This window comes from Propithecus coquereli, unplaced genomic scaffold (genome assembly GCF_000956105.1).
Source record: "Propithecus coquereli isolate 6110/MARCELLA unplaced genomic scaffold, Pcoq_1.0 Scaffold307, whole genome shotgun sequence".
Lineage (NCBI taxonomy): Eukaryota > Metazoa > Chordata > Mammalia > Primates > Indriidae > Propithecus > Propithecus coquereli.
Window position 1 is genome coordinate 3,976,021 of NW_012148697.1, and position 21,111 is coordinate 3,997,131.

Below are 21,111 nucleotides of genomic sequence, written 5' to 3' on the forward strand. Positions count from 1 at the left end.
AGAAAATATGTTTATAAAAAATACCCACCTTGAGTAGAGTTTGAGTGGAAGCATAATACAGTGACTGGAACACTTAAAAATACTGACTATGGCTCATGCTTGTGATTCCAATCCTTTGGGTGGCTGAGGCGGGAAGGTCACCAACTGAGCCCAGCCTGGGCAGCACAGTGAGACCCTATCTCAAAAAAAAAAAAAAATTGGCAGATTCCATATTTATCTTGGATTTCCCAAATTAAGATTGTAAAAACTAAGAAACTATGCTTAATTGTATATATGCACTGTCATCGAGGGCAAGAGTAAAACCTTTGTGCGTATCATGGATAAAGAGTCACGTGCTTTAAAGAATTGATTTTAAAAACCAAGTAGAATTTCATTCTTAGCAGCCCAGAGCGCTCACTTACACTCATGTGAAGCTGGCATATGAGTCTTCACTGCCATCAGTGTAGTGACTTCTGTATTAAACATTTCTCATGAAACATTTTCCAGCTCTAAAAATAGTCTCACTTTGCCTCCAAGTAGGGCTTCCACTCGCACTAGACATTGACAGAGGATGGATTCTGGCTGCCGCACCTCTGCAAACTTTGTCTCAAGCTACCGTAGTGTGTGAAAGACTCAGGTCCCCTCTCAACAGACACATAAGTGATCCCCACCTCACACAGCAGGGGCCCTGGCTTACTGACCTGGGTATGACTGTGTTCTCCAGTGCCGTCCAGAAGACCTGCTACAAACATCCCGGCTGCCGGGCTGGCAGGCAGGCACGTGGCACAGACACACACACAGTTGTATGCTCTCCACCCCAGCTAGGGCTCCTGCTCAGTACTCAGGGTGGCCGGCCACTTTGCCTAAAGTCTAGGCACCTGTGCCTAAAAGCAGAAACAAACTTAGAGAGAGAGAGAGAGAGAGAGAGGGAGGGAGGGAGGGAGGGAGAATGAACAGGAAGATCAGAAAGAATGACAAACACAAGCATTATTCCCTTGAGTTCCAGTTCCCATGTCTTACAGGTAATTTCAATTACTTATCAGAAGATTCCTTTCCTTTTCATTAATGCATTCAGTTATTCATTTGTAACCAAGATTATTTTATTTATTCAACAATTACTCAGAGAGAATGTACTATCTACCAGGTACTTAACTAGATTCTGGGCATACCATAGGGACCGAGATGGAAATTCCCCATTCTCACAAGTATGTAATATGTAGTGCATGAGGAAACAGTGCATAAAATAGCTATTAACGATACCAGACAGAGATAAATGCAGGAAGGCAACAGAACAAGGTAAGATGATGAAGCGTGACTGGGGAAGGGGTCCGCTTTCAAACATGGTGGTCAGGCATGGCCGGTGTCTGAGGCAACTGGAGGAGTTCCCTTGGGAGAGTGCTGTAGTCAGGAGGGGAGATGCAGGCCCTGAAGGGGGCTGAGGACAGGGCAGTGTGGACGAGAGGGCTGGGACGTCATGAGGTCAAAAGGAGAGAGAGTCAGGAAAGGTTTCAAATCACATTGGGCCTTGAAAGAGATGCCACAGTCTCCCTGCCCTCTAACATTTAGATTGAATTTCCGGGCAGGGGGTGATGTTATATCAACAAATATAGCAGCTCTGGCTTCCACTGCAGGAGCAGGTCAAAGGTCATCGCTGTCCTGGGCAGCCTGGTCTGCTCAGCCTGGACCTTGGCTGGGCGATGTCCATGCCCGACACTGCCGCCACTGCACCAGGCCAGCACTGGGGAGGTGGTTGTGAGCATCGGTTTGGAGAGGTGGAGGGTATTGAATGGAAGGTATATCACAAAGGAGGAGGAGGAGAACCAATAATTCTTAGACAGAGTCTAGGTCCTTATACAAATCTGCTACTTTCTGCTTCCCAGTCCGCCCCCCTCACCCCCCGCCCCCTCAGCATTTTCTTTCTCCCTCCACCGTCATCTCTGCCAATTCGTAATTCAGAGCAATTTATCCACCTTTAACGTGCTTCAGTTTTTAAAGTTCTTACGCCCTCCGAGATTTACTTTCTATTCTAGGCACTTCTTTTTCCTGAAGAGTTTTTGTAAGGATATTTTTTTAGAGTTAATTTCTTAAAATAAATTCCAGTGACAGCTGTTTAAACAAGGTTTTGCCCAGTTATTCAATAAATGTGTTTTAAGAGTCCACCAAGTGCCTGATTCTGTGGTGGATTTTGAGGACGTTGCTCCACCAGGTATTTCTTGAAACCCTCAGTTTGTTGGGATCAAAGAATGAACATGATAAACATGCACATGATTAACCAAAAGTAAACTTGTGATAAGCACCTCAGATGAAATCGTAGCAGGGAACACCCTATTATGATGGATTATGGTCGTCTTTTCTAATGATGAGTTATTTATTCTGAAATTTGAAAGAAGAGTAAGAATGAGCCAGGGAAGAGAAGGAGCGGGAGAGATCCGGAAGAGGGAAGGCACAGGGGATGCAATGTTCTGGTAGAAAAAAATGTCATGTTTGAAGTTACCGAAGTATCTCCGAGGAACGGGTAGCAGGTCAGTGTGAATTGGTGGTAAGAATCGTGCTATGGAAGACTAGAAGATAACTTGGGGACACATTATGGAAAGCCCTGAAGATTTATAGAGATTTATTTTTTTCTTAAGAGAAAAGGGCCTGAACAATTGCACCGGAGCCACTCGTGTTCCTTTCCAAGGAGCGGAGCTGCCTGGAACAGACCAGCCTGGGTCCAGTCAAGAACTGACTTTACCCCACGGTCACTTGCCTAGATTGCCTACGCCAGGTGGGGTGACGAGGGGTCCATTTGAGACCTAGTCCCCTAGGTCTTCAGAAACGTAAGGCCATGCCACATGAAGAAACTTATTATTGGCCCTGAAAATAGTGGGCAAAGGACAAAATTTCAATAGATGTCGAAAATAGAAAAACATAAGATCATTCCTCACTGCACGTCATACACAACCTTAATTCCAGGCATACGATCCACCTCAATGTGAAAACCAAAAAACAAAGCTTCTAGGAGACATAGGAAAATATCTTTATGACATTGAGAAGGGACAAGCTGACATCTATTAAAAAAGAGAAAGAAAATTACTAATAACAGAGGAAAAGACCAATACATTTGATCATGTTAAAAAATAAGAGCTACTGTTCATCGAAAAGACACCTTTAAGAATATATGGGAACTCTGAGCTATGTTTTAGAATAGTTTTAGATTTATGGGAAAGATGCAAAGGGAGTACAGAGGTTCCTGTACACCCCTACACCTCAGTGTCCCCGTCGTTGACATCTTACCTTAACACGATAGCTCTGTCACAACGAATGGAACCATCAGATTCGTTAACTAAACTCCGTACTCCATTCGGCTTCCGGATGTCCTTCTTGGTTCCGAGGTTCCACCAGGGAGACCCCACTAGGTTGCGTCATTGTGTCTTCTCAGGCTTCTTGGGTTGTGACAGTTTCTGAGACTTCCGTTGTTTCTGATGACCTTGAGAATGTTGAGCAGTACTGGACTCTGAAGTATGGGTTTGTTTGGTGTTTTTTCTTGGGGTTATGCTGGGGTCATGCTTTTCAGGAGGAAGACCACAGAGATAAAGTGCCATTCTCGCCATGTCGTATCAAGGGAGCTACTATCAACACGACCTCTCCCCGCTGGAGCTCAGCGTGGTCACAGGGCCGAGGTATTGCTCCTCACGTTTCTCCACGGTAACGCTCCTCTTCCCGTCCCCTTTCAGAGGGAAGCCGCTCTGCAGCCAGTGCTGCACTGGAGGGATGTGGAGTTAAGTCCCCCCTCCCAGAGGGAGCAGGATCTACATAAATTATTCGGAATTCTTTTGTCTATTTATTTAGAGGTCTCTCTCTCCCCCTCCCCCATTTACTTACTTATACAATCATTTATTTATGTCAATATGGACTCATAGATATTTGTTTTACACTCTGGGTTATAATCTAATACTACATTATTTATTTTGTTGCCGAGTTTCTTCTTTGGCCATTCAGAGATCTTTTGTTGGCTCCTGTGTTCCTCTGACATATCCCACTGGTTTGTTGTGTAAGCACTTCCTTACTTTCTAACTTAAATGTTAGTAATAAAATTGGATTATTACAAAAATTTTTTAAAAATTTATTTCACAAAACAAAATGTGGAGAGTTAGAATGGACTCCCAACCTGATATGATAAACCACTTACTGATGTCAAAGAGACCTGGATTCCTTCCTCCGCTGTGCTCAGAGGCACTTTCATCCTTAGGCTGGTTTTTGTTGAAGGCACAGTGTGGCTTCTGTGCCAACAGTAGTTTTGCACTTCTTCATTATTTTTTTCCAATAAAAGTTGTTGACAATATCCTCCCCTGATCCAATATAAAAGCCTTCCCTGGGGAACTGAAGAGGAACAGGTGGAAAGAGATGTTGGATTTGCAGCCAACAGTGTCTGCTCCATTCCAAACCTGAGCCAGACTCGACATGTCTGGGAGCATCTAATCCAAGGCAAAATGTGTTGGGAAGAAGTTCAAGGAAAGACATGAAAACTTGGGTAGAATTCCATAACTGTGAGCAGAGAGACACCAAGCTTTGAAGAAATATGAACAGTTAGGAGATCTCAGAAAAGAAATGTCAAATTCAACACTAGGTTGTGTGATGTCCATACTCAAAGGCAAGGGTCTGATGGAGAAAGAAGGTAGTGTGATGTGCATGGGGAAGGAAGTACAGGGGAGAAACAAGGACATTATGAAATAATCTCTCCCAGACAAAATGCCTACCACAAGAGGTGTTAAATTGATAATCAAAAACATAAATCATTATTGTAAAGAAAATATAAGTACAGTGGGGGAACTGAATCTTCAAAATAAAATGCAATTGCCACTAGTGGCCCAGGTGCACAGTGAGAGGAAGTCGAGAGCAGTTCTAACCATCTTGAAATGAACTGCGTTTTGAAAACACTCATAAACATACACCAAAGTCTGATTCCCTGGCTAGAGGAATGTGCACTATCCATTTATTCATTCAGCAGATGTTTAATGAGCTCAAATAACATACCAGGGACCACACTCGGTATTGTGTCTCAAAGACAACATCAAAAGTGATAAGATTTTAAACGTGGCATGAAATCAATGAACATTTTTCTTCTGGACTCTAACCATGCCACTATTAGGATGGTTTCTGAAAGAATTTCCTCAAAGACCCACTACATATCTATCTTTTCTTGAATTATTGGCATGTTTTCTGAGATATTTTCCAAATTCTTCCTGACCCTGTTTGTGTTTGCAACCTACAACAAGGTAATGGATAGTGATGATGTTTGCAGGACCCTGGGAATATCCTACAAACCACTGAATTGTGCACTTTCAAAGGGTGAATTTTATGGTATTTGAATTACACCTCAATAAAGAGGACATGAAGATATAAATTAACAAAGTAAATAACTCCATATAGCAACTAGTCCCTATGAGCGTGTGCACAGTGAAGCCTCAGCCTATCTTTCTAGAATCACCTATTTACATCACAGTCCTCGATGATAAACTTCTGGATTTACCACCGGGCTACACAGCACTTTGTGTGCCTGCCTCACGCTTTTGAGCACACCATTCTCTGCTAATATTATTCCAGTTTTTTAGGTATTGACAATCAACTTGAATCAACTTTGAATTACCTCTAAAGAAGGTAGGGAGAGGACATTTTCATGGGGCAAGGACAGCTAGAATTTGTAGTCTGCAGACTCGCCTTCCCCATGAAGAGCTCATGTTTCAGACTTGCCACCATCAAGCTGGCCTCCAGGTATGCTCCCCTTTAACCAATCTAGTCCAGACTGAACTCCAATATCCACAAAGCCCCACAGCACAGCAGGGACCAGGATAGAATATTGGAGAGGACTGAAAGCTGAGAGAAATGGAAACCAGAGTAACTTACATTTCAGATCATGGAATCCACAGACCCATCCTTGTTCCTCCAGTTGCCTGCAGGGCTCCCCCGACCATCTGTGCCCTGCATCCCAGACGGGGCCCTGCCCCCCTGTGGAAGAGACTGTCCCCTTTCACCTAGGGCACTCGAGGGTGCTCTCCCAAGACTCCAGTCCCAAAAGAGCAAGATTAAGGGAGGAAGGAGTTTCTTTTCTCTTCAGATCTACCGTCCTTTTCCTAAACAACGCGTCTAAAATAGTATCCATCTCTGACCCTGTTTTGCTTTTCTGTGTAACACTGCAGTGTCAGGTAACTGGTCACATTCTCTGAGTGTCTGGTTTCCCTTGCAGACGTCTGTATTGGTTTGCGGGGGCTGCCATGATAAATGCCACAGACAGAGGGGCTTAGACAACAGCAGTCTGCTTTCTCCCACTTCTGGAGGCCGAAAGTCCAAGGACAAGGTATCGGCAGGGTTGGTTTCCCCCGAGGCCTCTCTCCTTGCCTTTCTTGCTATGTCCTCTTGTGGTCTCTCCTCTGTGCATGCATCCTTGGTGTCTCTGTGCTCAAATTTCCACTTTTTAAAAGGACGCCAGACACGTTGGTTCAGAGTTCACCGTGATGGCCTCATTTTAATTTAATAACCTCTTTAAAGGCCTTTAAATACAGTCACAGTCTGAGATACTTGGGATAAGGACTTCAACATATGTGTTTTGTGGGGCTCAGTTCATCCCATAACAGCTTCCCATGGCCTTATGAGGCTATAGACTTTATTTGCTTTGTGGATTATTATATTCCCAGTGCTAAGGAACAATAGGCTCTCAGTAAATATGGGTTAAATGAACAAAGTTCCTTTATCCTGTCTCTGGTAGACAGAACCCTAAGATGGTCCTAAGATTCACACTCTATAAATCCTCCCCCCTTGAGTGTGGGCAGGTCCTGTGAATATGGTGGAATATCCCTGTCATAATTAGGTAGTGTTTATTGCAAAGGTGGAGGGATTTTGCAGATGTAATGAAGGTTCCTAATGGGTTGACTTTGAAAATCAGTGGGGAGATCACCTTGGGCGGGCCTTACCTATGCAGATGAGCTCACTAGAAGGTCTCAAGGTCAGAGATAAGAAGCAGATGCTCTTATGCTGGCCTTCAGGAAGCAATTCAGCTTGCTGAGGAGAGAACTCAGTGGCAGGGAACATGGGTGACCTCTAGGAGTTGAGTGCCTCCATTCTACAGCCACAAGGGACTGAATTCTTCCAATAACCAGTGAGATGGGAAGAGGACCCCAAGTCTCAGACACAGCCACAGCCTGGTGGACACCTTGTCTTGAGCATGATGACATCCTGAGTAGAGGAACCAGCTAGCTTATGTCCAGAATCCTAAACCGTGGAAACTGTGATATAATAGATGTGTGCTGTTTAAAGCCACTAAACTTAGAGTAGTTTGTTCACAGCACAGCAATAAACAAACAATTAAGTGAATGCACTATCCCAGGATCTTACTTTCTAGGAGTGACTAACACTCAGAGTGTTTACACATTTCAGCTGAAGCAACAATCACCACAAAGTCAGGAGATCTTATGGCCCCAAAGACTGATCAGTGTAGAGCACACTATTCCAATTTCCATACAGGGGACACTGGACTTCAGGGCAGCATATGGGGGGCAGTATTATTTCCTTCTACTGTCTTTTGAAGCTGACCCCAATTTTAACTGTGTTATGGAGCCTTTATGGTCCACAGGAATAGCTTCCTTTTCCAGCCATATTCATGCGTAATATGTATTATATAACATTTTATGTATAATATACATCTAATTCATCTATCATATATATTAATATTATATAACATATATATTATGTTTATCATTAATTTTGACTTACTGTCTCATTACTAGCCATCGTTCGTAAGTCTTATCTTTCTAACTGGAGTATAAATCTCGTTAATTTAGGGGTCTTTGGAGAGGTAGTGTGGAAAAGTAGGACATAGTCTTAGTGCCTGGAAGTGAGTTTGAATTTCAAATCTACTGCTTTATTTAACATAAAATTAGTTATTTTTAGCTAATTTGTTTCTAAACAAGAGTAACATAAGTTGATCTTGGATGAGGAATACATACGTGTAAATATCCTGGCACAGGGTAGGGGCTCGATGGACGACACTATTCTTATTACTAAATTCCTCTGTGTCTTTTCTATTATCATAGTCCTTGCATATATTAGGTATATGATATTGTTGATTAATTTTCTTTAATTCCTTTTGAAAATCATCTTACCGGACATTTTTTAAGAAGCGCTTGTTTAACTACTCAGCGAAGATTCCCCTCCTCTTCTTCCTTCTGGATGACTTTATCCCATTGCTTTCTAACTATTTTAACACCTTCTGTCTCTGGTGAGACAGGCCTTCCCTGGGAGCAAGATTTTTGCTTTATTTATCTCTGTGTCAAGTGCATAGCTTACGAGGCTATGTGTTTGATGAATGAATGAATCAATAAATAAATCATTCAATCAAAAGTGATTGCGAAATTGTTGAAGCAAAGTATATCTCAATTTTAATAGGCTTGCTGCAAGAATAGATGGTAATTATTTCTACCTCAAAGAAGGAAGAGCTTGAGTTTTTGATGGATGGGGTTTGCTGATGTTACAGAGATTGGCTCTGGGTGAAAACATTGTCTCATGCACTCACTCACCTTTCCTAACATTTCTTCTCGGTGAAAGAAATATCTCAAGCCATATCCCGGTTCTTTCAATCAGTATTTGCAATAGTGATGTAAAACTGGACACGTGACTTACTCTCCAGGCCCAGTTCTCCCACTTCCGTAAATGCACGTGATTCCGCTTTCCTCAAAGGCCTTGGTCTCTGTGAGGTAGATGATGTGCAGGGGACTGGCCATCCTGGGCCTTCCACACACGCTCACCACCCACACCCCTGCCCTTTCCATACACACACTCCCAGGCCACCTGCCCAGACCTCAGACACCAGAGCTCGGTGACCATCCAGCACTAACTGACCCCTAGCTCACAGGCTGACATTCTGACCTTTTCTCAATCTACTTTTTATTTTTCCCAGGCTCTGTGTGTTACCTTAGGCAATTGCCCACCCTCTGTGAGCCTAAATTTCTAATCTGTGAAATGGTGATGAAGATACCTCTGCCACAGGCTTGTTGTGAGGCTTGGTACAGCCATTCACAAATGAGCGTTAATATTTTGAAGTAAGATGCTTGAATGAAAAATGTTAGCTCCTCCAGAATCCTCGTACAATATTACAAACCATCATATTAATAGCTATTTTCTACAAGGTTGGGGCTGGAGGTGAGGCTCCTTTACAAAGGTGTTGTGTTGATGAATTGCATTCCAATCCTGGGACTTTAGAACACAGAACAACACACTGTTATTTCTAGTATAAAAATGAAAAGCATTGCCAGACATTTAAATAAAAACTCTATCTGTACCGTATAAGAATATATGCATTACCTGAAAATGAAAGAGTGGCCTTTTTCCATATGGAAAGAATAAATACATCCCATTTAGATGAGATAAAAGTAGAAAATTGGCTATTTTCTCTTCTATTGAAATAGAGGGTAAAAGAGATTCAAAACATTTGCATTTTAACAAACCATTTGTGGGAAAATCTAACTAGAGACAAAAAAAAGAGAGATAGAGAGAGAGAGAGAGAAAAGAAAATAAAAAGACCAAGGTTTGATTAATCAAATGAACAAATTCTGAGAAGCTTCAGTACTTTTCTTGCATATTTTCTCTCTTTCTCGTCAGGAAGAAGATGTCTCCATTTCCCCGTGATCTCTCGGTGATCTTCCCCATCTTTCTCAGTGCCGCTGCGGACGGGACCCCTGAATCCTCCCTGAGACTGTCATTTGCTTCCATCTATGTTCATTTTTGGGAGCACAAACATTGATGAGATGTGGGCAAGGGAATAACACAAGTCAGTTTTCCAAACCGCCCGCGTGGACACTGTTTTTTCCAATACCTGAAAAGCCAACACGAGGGAGAAGATTGAACTTTAGTGCACAGGTTTTGATCATTATATTATGTAACTTATAATAACCTGGGCTTCCTAGAAAGGGAAAAGTCATCTTTGCAAAACAGTAGTCTCCTTGTTGTTAGATGTGTTCCAGCAGAAGCTAAATGATATTGTGTTACTCAGTAGTTCAGAAGTTAGATGGGTTTCTTCCAACAGAAATGGTCCTATTCTCATGCACTGATAACAAACACACACACACACACAAATAAACTTTTACTAAACCCTCTAAGCACAAAGAGAAAAGAAATACGTGGGGAAATAGGAGATAGTAATTGCTGCCACCAGGCAGGCAGGTTGAAGGAGCAGAGATACTATTAAAATTGGCCTCTTTTCCCTCAGAAACTCTCCCTGCAGAGAGAGGTTCTTTTCACATTCTATGTGTATAATAATTTATCATGCCAATTCAATAGTTTTCATTCCCATGAAGGTAATATCTGCTTAATTTTCCCTTCCAACATTTTCCAAACATGGAAATATGGCCTTTGAAAGGAAACTTTGCTATGGCTCTATAGTGAAATATCTGTTTTAGGTTTTCCAGCATTTACTTATTTTTTGCTTTTGTCAATAGCTCTTCGAATTTCTCCTGTGGCAGGATTTTCAGTAGGAATGATTGTTCAGGGTGGGCCTGTATCCCAAGTTGGCTCAAATCGGAGTAAATCCCAGGACTTGCGGAAGACACCCCTCGCTTTTCATATGCCCCTTCCGCTGGGCACACAACGGGAGCTGTCTGCCTGCAGTTAGGGAGACTAAGAGTGAAGGCAGGGCAGCAGCAGACAGAGCCCAAGATGCAGAGAAATGCAGCCTTAGTTGTGTTATTTGAACCATTAGATCAAGCTGAACTTAAAGTCAAATCTAAAGTCTAAACTTTTTATTATATGAATCAAGTTTTCTTCAGTAAAATTGGCTTAAATTTTCTGTAACTGGTGATCTAAAATGTCCTAACCAATATGCAGCCAAAGCAGATATTCAGCTGGAACTGGCTTTCTTCCTTTTTAAAGGCTCGTGAATTTGAAGAGCTATTTCTAGAAAAACTCAAAGGAAAAAGTAGGAGCAGCCAGGGTAACTTAGAAAGTGTACAATCTGAGTCTGAAGTCCATTTGCTTTAGGAAATCGTGATATCTGACCTCCCCCCGGTGGGCTGGGGAAAGAGCTGCTGCGCTCCCGCCGCTGCGTCGGCTTCTGGCCGCGCCCTTCCCCTTATGTCAGGAGTCCTGGGGGGACCTTTCATTTTTTCTTTGGCTCTTTTTATTACCTCTTCCAGTCCACAAGAAGAGGTATTTCCTATGCTAATAATATAAAATACCCCTCCTTGTCCCCCCAGGCCGGATTTAGCATGTGGACAGTCCCTCCACTTTCAGGACAGGGGCCAGGCTGCCGGTCTCCGTTCCTGCTTTCAGTGCTCGTGTGCTAAGTTGCTCCAGTAATTCCTGCTTTCAGGGGGCGATGGGCACAGGCTTGGCCCCGGCCAGCAGCAAGCCATCCTCTTTTCTCCACTTCAGTCTGATCGTCCTGAGATCCTCTGGGTGCCTGACATAAGACACTCCCTCTCTCTCTCGCTGTGTGTCTTGTCCTGAAATTCAGGTCGGGAAGAAGGGCGCAGCAAATAATCAGCTCTCCTTGGTCTCCTGGCCCCAATTTTCTATTATAGCTTTTCAAAGGCTTATGAGTCATTTCTCCATGAATAAAGCTATAATTTTTGTTTGTTTTGTTTTCTCCCTGTTATTGCTTCCACTTGCCGTGCTTCTTTTGATGGAGAACCTCAAAGAGGAGGATTGAGTGATGCCATTCGGTTAGTAAGGTGCCACCTTAAATCCAAATCTCTTATATTTGTAAAATTATATAAAATATTATTTAGTTTTACCCTTCTAACTCCCTGCCTAGTTGTTAAGGTACAAACCAGTATCTTGTTTTAAAGATGATGAAATTGAGGCACATTGAGGCTAAGAGAGTTACAGAGCAAGTTTCACAGTCAAGATTTAAATGTGTGTCTTGTGAATCCAGGTTCAGCAATTCCAGTTGAGGTTGCTTAAACCAACATCACTCCAAGTTTCCATGCAGTGTTAATCCCAGGCGGCATGCACCGGGGCATTGGGAGATTAAAGTTCCCAGCTGCACTGGAGACGTAAACATTCATGAGATGAGATATGGACACGTGACTAGAGGACTTTGTAGAAACACGGAGAAATAGGGCTAAGGAATTTTGCCTTAGTCTGAACCAATTAGACATAGAAATCCAAGCGCAAGGGGTCCTGGAAGCTTTTTGTGTCACCTTTGAAAGTCATCTGATGTCAAAGCCCAGGACTCAGTAGAACTCAGTAAACGCAGTTACTTTTACTTCTTAATCCAATCTGATGTAAACACTAAAGACTTTCAAATTCTGCATTTCTCTTAGTGAATTCTCACTTATCAGCATTTTTCTGTTGTATCTGTACCCAATCCTCTTTTAAATAAGGATATAAAAGACTGATCAGACCACCAAATATTATCTCTCCCAAGGGAATGCCCCTGTAACAAGCTTAAACACCTTATAGGTAAGAAGCTCAGCTATAAAGGTACAATTTGAGTCAGTAGGATATAGGCAGAAGAAATTGTAAGAGGCAAAAGGGCTTATGAGTGAGAATGAATCAATGAAAATATGGAGTGTTCTAGCTGAGCTGTCAGCTAACAACTGGGAGATTGTATCTTCAATATATTCATCATCATATATAGGAACTAGTAAGAGACCGAAAAAAAGATAAACATGTCTTCTTTTGAAATTTGGATGCATACGAACATTCTATTTACTTCGATTCTGCAAACATTTGCTAAAGGTCTATTAAACACCAAGACCTATGTTAGGAAAAAGGGTACGAAACTTTGGGAAGTGGGGAGCTTTCTCTGGACTCACAACTGTCCTCCCTGCGAGATGCTGGTGACATTCCTGGAGGAAGAGGCTGTACGAGTGAGGCCCCAGGAGCTTCTCATATTCAGCTGGCCCAGCCCCAGCCTCTGGCAATTCATCAAAATCCCTGGGTTAGTGTCCCCAGGCTCATAGTGTCCCATGGGTTCTGCCCCAGAAAATAGAGGAAAAGGAAGGGTTAGAGGGCGACATGTTCTTAATTTCCCCATCCAGCCCAGCTCCACTTCTTTGGTGGGGAGAGGCAACAGCGTCAGGTTGCCATGGCAACCCAGATGCCTTCCCCTCGGAGACCCAGACCAGTCATTACTCATGTCTGGCTAAAAACACTAGATCATGTTTGAAACTGTTATAAAAACACACTGTCTATGATTTTTTAATGAATAGTGATTGTTGTCAACGACATCGTCACCATCAGTATCATTCTTCGTCTCAGAGAGCTCCAAGCGTGGAGCTTGCAAGTCTGTACTTGGAGGAGGAGCAGGTACTGATGAGAGCTTCCAGGGCCTGTTCCTTCGCATCTCAGTCTGAGCTCCTTAAATATGGTTTCCTAGGATTCTAACAACACTTAATATCTTATCAATATATAATAGCCCTTACTGGATTCATAACAACTTGCCCATGGATTGCAAATTGTTTACAAGTCTATCAATTTATTGGATTTTGATTATACACCCTTTGCCATACAAAAACTGTAAAGTGTGTATGGCTTCTCAGTTATGTCTCTATTTCCATTTATGGTTATTCCATTTGCCATCTTTCTTAGCAAATTCTTCCCAATTTCAAGATTAGGCACATATTCTGTATATTTCTGTTTTTTAAGCTTTTGATTTTTAAATGGTTCCAGATCTATAGAAGGTTGCAAATATGGTAGAGAGATCCCATTTGTAGCTCTATGTTATTTTTTTGTCACATGTTTAGACTGGTAACCACAACCCCAGCCAGGGCACAGAACTATTCCATCACCGCAAGGACCTTCCTCACTCCCCCTTGATAACCGCATCCAGCTCCCTCAGCCCTGGCGACCGTTAGTCTGTTCTCCACTTCTAAAATGTTGTCATTTCTAGAATGCTGCTTCATGGAATCATATACAATATGTGACATTTTGAAATTGGCTTTTGTCACTTAGCATATGCCCTTGAGGTCCATCCAGGTTATTGGTAGCAACAGTTTGTGCCTTTTAATTCCCAAGTAGTATTCCATGGTATCAATGGACGGCAGTTTGTCTAGCTATTTACCTATTCAAGGACATTTTGGTTGTCTCCAAATTTTGACTATTACAAATACAGCAGTAATGAACATTAAAAAATTCATAAGAGAAAATACTTGTCCTTAAGAATGACACTGTGTAGCTAGAGATACAGGCATTACAAATTACAAATATAAACTTGTTAAGCCCTTTCATCTCCTCCTAAATAGATACAAAGTAAGACAGGCAGCTGTGATGGTTGTTTTATGTGTTAACTTGGTTAGGCTAGGGTGCCTAGTTATTAATATTTAATCAAAACCGAATCTAGGTGTTGCTGTGAAGGTATTTTGTAGATGTGATTGAAGTCCATAATCAGTTGAATTTTTATTTTCATTTTTTATTTTTAATTATGTTGGGTACATAATAGTTGTATATATTTATAGGGTATGTGTGCTGTCTTGACATAGGCATATGGTGTGTATTAATCAAATCAGTGTAATTGGGGTATTCATTACCTTATGCATTTATCATTTCTTTGTGTTAGGAACATTCCAATTTCACTCTTTCAGTCATTTTAAAGTATAACTTATTGTTGACTATAGTCACTTTGTTGTGCTATCAAATGTTGTTCATTCTATTTAACTATGTAACTATAGTTTTATACCCATTAACCATCCCCACTTTATCCTCCCCCTCACTACCCTTCCCAGCCTCTGGTAACCATCATTCTACTCTCTGTCTCCATGAGATCAATTGTTTTTAATGTTTAGCTCCCACATATAAGTGAGAACATGCAAGATTTGTCTTTCCGTGCTTGGCTTATTTCACTTAACATGATGTTCTCCACTTCCATCCATGTTGTTGCAAATGATAGAATTTCATTCTTTTTTATGGCTGAATAATATTCCATTGTATAGATATACCACAATTTCTTTATCCATTCATCCCTTTATGGACACTTAGGTTGATACCAAATTTTAGTTATTGTGAATAGTGCTCTAATAAACATGGGAGTGCAGATATCTTTTTGATATACTGATTTCCTTTCTTTGGGATATATACCTGGCAGTGGGATAGCTCGGGCATATAGTAGTTCTGTTTTTAGTTTCTTGAAGAACCACGACACTGTTCTCCATGGTGGTTGCACTAATTCACATTCCCAGCAACAATGTATGATGGTTCACCTTTCTCCACATCCTCGCCAGCATTTGCTATTGGCTCAGTTGACTTTAAATAAGAGGAATTATCAAAGATAAACTGGTTGGGCCTGATTTAATCAGTTCACAGTCTTCGAGAACACACCTAAGGCTCCCTGATGAAGAAATTCTCAGCTCATGCCCAGCATCAGCTCTAATCTGTCCTTCCCGAAGGTCTGTCCTATGGATTTTGGACTTGCATGACCAGCCCCTACAATTGCATAAGCCAATTCCTGATAGTAAATGTCTTAATATGTCCCTCCTACTGGTTCTGCTCCTTTGAATGAACCCTGCCTAATACAGACGGGAGAGAAAATTAGTGATCATTTATTCCAGTGAATTTTCCAAGTATTCAATAGCCTCAGAGCTTTGGGGTTAACTTAAAGTTATATCTGGAAGCCCAATTTGTAATGCAGGTACGCATGAGCATAGGTGGGTTTTTAAAGCTTTTCTTTCTCAACTATCTTCTCCACTTCCAGGCCAGTCATAGGCCCAAGAAACTCCATGTGTTACTTTTAGAAAACTTCTGAGCTGATGACAGTAAAACCAGGAAAGGTTTAGGAGAATTATTCCTTTCATCTACCAGAATGGAAAAGACTAAAGCTTTTTATTTTCTTTTTAAATCCCAGTGTTGATAGTGGGGTGGAAAAAAAGCATTTTATACACTGCTAATTAGTCAATGAATTGGCCATTTCTACTAAAATTTTAAAAAAAGAACAGAAAAGATTCAAAATTCCCTTTTCTCTCTCACAAACATACTGAGGCATGAATATAAAGATATATGGACAAAGATGTGAGATATAAAACTGCTTGTAATGACAGAAAATTGGAAATGAATCAAAAATATGTAAGCAGTAGAATTGTACAACCATTTTATGGAATTCTATGAGGCTGATAAAGAGAGTGAACTAGGTTGATGAATGCTGGCTAAATTAATATCGACTCATATTTTCTGGCCCGTAGCCTGATTTCTTCTTTTAAGTGCCACCTGATTTCAGTCAGAGTCCTGCAGTTGTGAGGACTGGCTCATTTGCATGGCTTTATTTTTAAGTAACAGTAAAAGAGGGAAGAGAGGGTACTGCTTGCAGGATGCCAAAACCTCTTCTCACTCCCTCTACAAATCATCTGTCTTTTGTTGGTGATGAATGGGCAAAGATGGAATTAGAGTCTGGGAGAACAAAGAGAGACAGAGTGGCTGCCATTTCCCAACGTGTTCAGTGTCGGAGCTTTTGCGACGACACGGCTTCTGTTCTTGCTGTTTGTGTGCATATTATCCTAACAGCACATAGAGTAGAAATGTTGTGTGGTTGTTGTTTATATGTTAAGGGAAAATATTTGATATTGACATTGTCTCAGAATAAGTATAATTGTGACTTATATCTCACAAGTGACATAACTGATGTGACTTCTACTGTTTCATGTTCTATTACATTTCCAACACTGGAAACCCTCCTGACAGCAGAGCCAGAGATATAAAATTGAGAGACTGAAGGGTGTACATTCTCCCCAGCCTGTGCCTCCTTCCTTTCCCTCCTACTCACAGTACACTGGGAAATGTTAACAAAGCTGTGTCCTCCTCTGTAGGGAAGTTAAGATGTAGCTGAGTGGCTGATGGAGGCAAAATGGAACACATGGTTAAGTTCTGCCGTGCTGTGCCGTGCATCTTCCAATACCTGCAGTGCTCTTGTTTTAGAAAACGGCATCAGAAAACATCTCATTGTTCTTGGATGGCTCCCTCTTGCCTCGTCACTTTGACAGGATCCTCTAGAAAGCAGAGACTGGGGCGAGGATCAAAGCACAGACTCTACTCGTGAGGTGCCAACCCAGGGCTGTGATGGGAAGGCAGAAAAGGATCCTGGAGCCAGGAAAACTGAAAAGCAACCAGTGCAATGGGTTCCTGCCTGGGCCAGGTGGCTCACTAGACAGCCGGGGAGAGATTAAGGGCTGGAACTGGGAATCCCAGACAGCAGCGCACCCCCTTGACGTGGGACCACGCCTTCAGCAGCACTGTTGCGGCTACTTTTTTGCTCCTGAGCTCCCTAGCGAAGGAATGAATATTCGAAACACATAGTGTTTCGAGAGAAGGGGAGAGACCAAAATCTGAAGGAGAAAATGACCTCCTCAGCTAAGTTCCTCCCCGCATTTATTTCCAAGGACACGTGCAAAAGGTCAGGGCTGTTTGTTAATTTCTTTAACAACTTCCATACAGGTCAGCGGTTTTCAGCTGACCTTTGCACTCAGCAACCAAGCAGCTTCGGGCAGGAGTTTTCGCCGGACCCTTCATTCGCCTGCTCACATTCTTTCCATCCATCCAGCCATCCATCCTTTCTCCTAGGCCCGGCCCCCACACAGCACGGATCTTCTGGTGAGGATGAACAACGTGGGGGCTGGACGTGCCATCGACGAGAACCTCAGCCAAGTGCCTGGAGCAGAGAGGGTGGAACCGGACGGAACCGAATTGCCTTTGCTATACCGGAACTGGACGTTTGCTTTGACGTGCCTTTCGACCAGGTTTGCCAGGGTAAGGGGTGTGGGGGGCAAGTGGCATGATTCCCTCCTCTCACCCAGACCCACTGGTCTTGGTTGCTGGCAGAATGCAAACGAGGCTGTCCCCCGTGTCACCGAGGCCCCCTTGGCTCCCTCAGAGGGCAGAGTGAGGTTTGCCTGATTCTGGGTAATGTTTCTGTGAATTGTCTTTCTCTGTCTGGCTGCTGACTGCGGGTGACCTTGGGTTGAAGTTCCTAAAATCCCTCCAACTGTGAAATGTGAAATATGACGCTTCTGCCCTGCCTCAGCGTGACAGATAGCTCTGGACGGTAGGAGATCTAATGAGTTAACATTTACAAAATGCTAGGAGCTATTTCAGAGAATGGCATTCTCCAAGCACAAAAGATCGTTATTCATTACCCAGAATGCATACAAATAAAAATAAGAGTGTTTCAGAATGGGAAGACTGATGCGGGGAGCTGTGTCTGCCTTGTGTGAAAGACAGGTTGGAGATTAATTCAGCGGATAAACTGTTTTAAAACCCGGCAGTTTCACGCTAATGAAAAAGAGGCCCACAGACTATATTTTGGTCTAGCGGTCACAGCAGAACTGGAAATGTCAAACTGGTATGATTCACTTCTAGTGTTCCCTCTCGGTGTTATTGAATACCTGCAGGCTATGCAGCCTAGGACTTCTGGAAGGAAAATGATGCTGTATGTAAGTGTAATGATATGAAGAATACAGAGCTCTGCATCCGTGTCACTCATAATGGATGTGATACAGAGGCCGCCTTCTCCAGAGATCAGGCATCTGATTACACATCTCTGCTGCTTCCCAACTCTTCTTCCTCACCAACCAGGTTTAACTCTTTCACCACTGTCCTCTGCTAACCAGAGAGTATAATATACAGTACTGAGTGTGGCCTGTTGATGGTGGAACTGTAAACCTATTACTTTATAATAGTCTCTCTTCTCTAAACATATATACTAATATATATATGTGTGTGTGTGTGTGATATACATGTACATCTATAGAGAGGAATATATTGATACAGATCTATCTATCCACCTAAGGGCATCTTGGTTTTTGTACATCACTTTTTACCTTACATAAGGTTTTAGCACATTTCATTGCATTTGTTTGTCTTGATTTGTCAATCATATAATTGAATGTAAATTAAATTTGTATTTATTCATTCTTTGAACAAATACTATGCAAATGTCAAATGCTGATCCAAGTGCTAAAGATACAACAAGTTTTCTGCTTGTTTGGGTCTTGTATTCTAGAAAGAAGAGTAAAACAATTTAAAAAAATGGAAATAGACAGGAATCAGGATGGGCTGAGTGCTATGGAGGCAATTGATCAGGCTTCCATGACAGAGAATAAGGGGACAGAAGGGCTGCATTTGACAGAACAACCAAGGAAGGCTTCTTAGAGGAGGTGACATGGGAGCAGATGTGAAGCTAAGAAGTCAGATGTGCAAAGAGAGAGGGAAAGAGCAACTTCCTCAGGGTGGGCGTCTTGGGAAGTAGCAAAGCTTGGTTCTCTCGGGGGTCAGAACAAAAGCCAGGGGTACTGGAGCAACTGGAAGAGAGAGATGAAATTGTCCTAGAGGAGCCTTGCCAGCCTCAGTATGAGGGTGTAATTTATTTTTCGTGGGGTGGGAGGCCATAAGAAGATTTTAAGGAGGTGGATGAGATCTTACTTAGCAGGGTGTCTCTATGTCCTGGTTTGCCAGAGATGGCTCCAGTTTATAACTGTTGTCGTGGGAAAATTGTTAATATTGTCATTTTACTCTCAAAAGTATAGATTTGGATGATGCATTTTATAGTCATGTAAGGAGAAGGGGCAAACACGGAAGCAAGGAGTCCAGGTGAGAGGCTGTTTCAGCCATGCAGGTGCGGATGGTGTCGGCTTCCATCAGTGAGGCTGCTGGAAAACTCGGCAGAAAGACAAACGCTGACCAACTTTCCTCTAATCACGTAGTGATGGGAAGCGGAGCAAGGGCCAGTTTCCAGGCCTCGTGGATCTCAGCCTACAGCCGGTGCCGTCCTCAGTCATAGGATCAGCTGGTCAGTGTGGCACTGTTGGAAATGTGGGGTCCCACAAAATTAATGTACTTCCCATACAGCTGGTCATTCAACTGTGTCTGTTGGGAAGGGGAAAAACAGGCCAGTCAGATCGGGAGCACCAGGGAGGGGGCACTGTTATCTGAGATGGTATAAAATAGAAATATGCAGGGACAAAGTAGTATTCTGATGCGTGTTTGGAAGGCAAAATCCACAGGATTTGCGGATGGATTGGATGTAGGCGGACACGAGGGTGACGAGTGTGTAGCCTCAGCAACTAGAGGCAGATGAAATTTTCTTCTTAAATATTGTTACAATCTCTGAATTCTTAACCCAAGCATCCCGAGTATTTATTTACTTATTCTTGATGGCTCAGGGTGATTTTGAACAATGTTATAAGGAAAAGGGCCCAAACCGAGCTATGAAATTATTTAGTCCTTTACTGAGTGACCCCAGGGGCTCTGCTCAGAATTCCCTGCGTCGGTTCTTCCCGCTTCTCCGCTTCCCTTCCTGCAGACGCCGGCAGCCTGTCTTCTTCAGGGTCGGTCTCCTGACTTTTGAACAATCGGTTGATTGGACACACTATAATTTATACCTTTTTGCCACATATTAACTCTGACTGACTGGGATTTTTAATCGAAAAAGTAGAAAAAAAATGGGGGAAAAGATGAAATCATGCTGTGGCCAAATGCACAGCAAGACTTACCAATCATTAGCATATCTATTTATTGACATCATTATAAAATTCAAGATGAATATGATGATTCACATTTTAAGCCCCAATCCCAGCTCATGGAGAAGCCGTTGTCAGTTCTTAATCCCGGACAATCACCCGCAGGCCCCGCAGGGTGCAAGAGCACCTGTGTGCTCCCCGGAGAACTAAGGCACCTGCCGCTGAGGTCGAGGTCGGTGTCTGGGACCGCAGCGTTTCCGTGGGGAGGACCCCTGGCGTCTCTCACGCAAGGGGGCGCTGTTGAGTGGGAGATCACACGTGTCCCCAAGGAGACTCAGGCCCGCCGCGCTCCAGCTGCAGTGAAGGCAGAGCGCGCACAAAGGCGCGTGCGCAGCCTGCGACACCGCGCCGAGGTGGCCCTGGTGCCCTGCTGGTCACCCGGACAGGGCTGCTCCCTGCCATGCTAGCAGTGCTACCCTCAGTCGCGGAGCGCTCAGCCGGGCATCTCCGACTCCGTGAACTGTCCTACTGTCCCAAGGGGCGGGACACAAAACTTACCCGGCCTTTACTCACTGCAGAGGTTTGGAATAGAAGATGTCTGTACTCTAGTAATAAATACTTTGCATCTTTTATTCATTAGAGATGATTATTTTATATCTTCTTAATTTCTTTTTCAAAAAACTTCGGACAGGTCTCCACATCATGATTCAGCAAGTGCTAA